General features: G+C 42.9%; 1 long non-coding RNA gene across 1 annotated transcript in view; it reads left to right on the forward strand.

Moving 5' to 3' along the window:
• LOC110267553 overlaps positions 1–1770 on the forward strand; it is a 21529-nt gene extending 19759 nt beyond the window's left edge. Inside the window, exons 2-3 of the long non-coding RNA XR_002355305.1 lie at positions 1421–1425; positions 1759–1770. This is a non-coding gene — a long non-coding RNA (uncharacterized LOC110267553). The remainder of the gene's footprint in view (positions 1–1420; positions 1426–1758) is intronic.

Below are 3507 nucleotides of genomic sequence, written 5' to 3' on the forward strand. Positions count from 1 at the left end.
AAACCACGTGCTTTAACACTACAGGTCCGAGCTTGTTAGGGACCATTACCGAGGTTTCGAACCACGAAACTAGAATTAAGTATTAACAGTGTTGAAGCTATGTTGATTGGTCGTTCACGTGACCCAGCAGGTTCATTATGGAATGCACTCATTCCCAGCTTAGGGTGCCTCTAACAACCATACTTCGTTCGATACCAGTGGAACATTTAGAGTCAGTCCGTCTATATTTAAGTATTACCACATAATCTTATTTTATATTATTATTTTCCCTATCTCTATGAATACATCTAAGTAACCGTCCTTAAAGTCTATTCGCTTACCTCTACGAAAAGCAAGGAGACCTGGAGACGAAAGGACGAAGGATAATGGAGTGCTCTTGGTGCTCCATCCTTAGTTGTCCCATGTTGGAACTCAATTTCCCTAAGGAGGTGTTGATTTTCTTCTAATAGTTTTGTGGAGGAAAGTGCATCCCTTGAGGCATCTCAGGGATTTCATGATGAGGAACTTCCTCATGCTCTTGTTTGAGGTCCATGAGTGGGCTCTCTTGTTTGCTCCATCTTCTTCTTAGTGATGGGCTTGTCTCCTTCAATGAGGATGTCTTCCTCTATGACAATTCCAGCTGAATTGCATAGGTTACAAATGAGATGAGGGAAGGCTAACCTTGCCAAAGTAGAGGGCTTGTCTGCCACCTTGTAGAGTTCTAGAGGTATGATCTCATGAACTTCTACTTCCTCTCCAATCATGATACTATGGATCATGATAGCCCGGTCTGTTGTAACTTCAGACCGATTGCTAGTAGGAATGATAGAGCGTTGGATGAACTCCAACCATCCCCTAGCCACGGGTTTGAGGTCAAGCCTTCTTAGTTGAACCGGTTTGCCTCTTGAGTCTCTCTTCCATTGAGCTCCTTCCACATGAATGTCCCTAAGGACTTGGTCCAACCTTTGATCAAAGTTGACCCTTCTAGTAAAAGGGTGAGGATCTCCTTGCATCATTGGCAAGTTAAATGCTAACCTCACATTTTTCGGACTGAAATCCAAGTAATTTCCCCAAACCATTGTGAGCCAATTCTTTGGGTTCGGGTTCATACTTTGATCATGGTTCTTAGTGATCCATGCATTGGCATAGAACTCTTGAACCATTAAGATTCTAACTTGTTAAATGGGGTTGGTGAGAGTTTTCCAACCTCTTCTTTGAATCTCATGTCGGATCTCCGGATATTCACTCTTTTTGAGCTTGAAGGGGACCTCGGGGATCATCTTTTTCTTGGCCACAACTTCATAGAAGTGGTCTTGATGGACCTTTGAGATGAATCTCTCCATCTCCCATGACTCGGAGGTAGAAGCAATTGCCTTCCCTTTCCTCTTTCTAGAGGTTTCTCCGGCCTTAGGTGCCATTAATGGTTATGAAAAACAAAAAGCTTTAGTTTTTCCCACACCAAACTTAGAATGTTTGCTCGTCTTCGAGGAAAAGAAGTAAGAAAAGAGTAGAAGAAGAAGAAATGGAGGAGATGGAGGTGAGGAGTGGGTTTGGCCAAGGGGGGTTAAGTGTGTATGAAGTGTGAAATTGAAGGTTGTAAGGAGGGGTATTTATAGGGTAGGAGAGAGAGGGTATTCGGTCATGAAGGGGTGGGTTTGGGAGGGAAATGGTTTGAATTTGAATGGTGAGGTAGGTGGGGTTTATGATGGATGGATGTGAGTGGTGAAGAGGATATGGGGAAGAGGGTAGGATGGGATTGGTCAAGGGTATTTGGGGAAGAGTGTTATGGAAAGGTGTGGAGAGAAGAAGAGGTGGGGTAGGTGAGGATCCTGTGGGGTCCACAGATCCTGAGGTGTCAAGGAATTCTACTCCCTGCACCATTCTGGCGTTTAAACGCCCACTGTGTGCAATCCTGGCGTTTAACGCCAACTCTGCTACCTTTCCTGGCGTTAAACGCCAGTCTGCTGCCTATTTCTGGTGTTTAACGCCAGCCAGACGCCATACAGCCTTTTCTGGCATTAAACACCCAGAGTGCTGCTCATTCTGGCATTTAACACCCAGAATGCTACCAGGCTGGGCGTTAAACGCCCATTCTGCTATCTTTACTGGCATTTAAATGCCAGTAAGCCTGTCCTCCAGGGTATGCTATTTTTTATGCTGTTTTTCATTTTGTTTTTGATTTTTCAGTTTTTTTTGTGACTTCACATGATCATCAACCTAAAGAAAACATAAAAATGACAATGGAATAGAAATAAATATAATTAATAACATTGGGTTGCCTCCCAACAAGTGCTTCTTTAATGTCAATAGCTTGACAGTGAGCTCTTAGAGAGCTTCACAGAGACTCAGAGCTTGATAATGGCCTCCGAACACCAAACTTAGAAGTTGAGTGTGGGGGTTCTATTTAACTCTGTATTGAGAGAAGCTTTTCATGCTTCCTCTCCATAGTTTCAGAAGAAGATCCTTGAGCCTTAAACACAATATAGTCCTCATTCAATTAAATGACTAACTCTCCTCTGTCCACATCAATCACAGCTCTTGCTGTAGTTAGGAATGATCTTCCAAAGATGATGGAATCATCTTCATCCTTCCTAGTGTCTAGGATTATGAAGTCAGCAAGGATGTACAGGCCTTCAACCTTCACTAAGACATCCTCTACAAGTCCATAAGCCTGTTTCCTTGAATTGTCTGCTATCTCTAGTGAGATTTTAGCAGCTTGTACCTCAAAGATCCCTAGTTTCTCCATTACAGAGAGTGGCATGAGGTTTATACTTGAACCAAGGTCACACAGAGCCTTCTTAAAGGTCATGGTGCCTATGATGCAAGGTATTAAGAACTTTCCAGGATCCGGTTTCTTCTGAGGTAATTTCTGTTGAACCAAGGTATTCAGTTCATTGATGAGCAATGGAGGTTCATCCTCCCAAGTCTCATTACCAAATAACTTGGCATTCAGCTTCATGATTGCTCCTAGATACTGAGAAACTTGCTCTTCAATAATATCTTCATCCTCTTCAGAGGAAGAATACTCATCAAAGCTCATGAATGGCAACAGTAAGTTCAGTGGAATCTCTATGGTCTCTATATGAGCCTCAGATTCCTTTAGTTCCTCATTGGGGAACTCTTTAGTGGCCAGTGGACATCCCTTGAGGTCTTCCTCATTGGGAATCACTGCCTTTTGACTCTTCTAGGTTCGGCCGTGTGGGGTATGTTTATGGCCTTGCACTCTCTTTTTGGATTCTCTTCTGTATTGCCTGGGAGAGTACTAGGAGGAGTTTCAGTCACTCTTTTACTCAGTTGACCCACTTGTGCCTCCAAATTTCTAATGGATGACCTTGTTTCAGTCATAAAACTGAGAGTGGTCTTAGATAGATCAGAGACTATGGTTGCCAAGTCAAAGTGGCTCTGTTTAGAATTCTCTGTCTGTTGCTCAGAAGATGATAGAAAAGGCTTGCTATTGCCAAACCTATTTCTCCCACCATTATTATTGAAGCCTTGATTAGGCTTCTGTTGATCCTTCCATGAGAAATT

This window comes from Arachis ipaensis, chromosome B10, assembly GCF_000816755.2.
Source record: "Arachis ipaensis cultivar K30076 chromosome B10, Araip1.1, whole genome shotgun sequence".
NCBI lineage: Eukaryota > Viridiplantae > Streptophyta > Magnoliopsida > Fabales > Fabaceae > Arachis > Arachis ipaensis.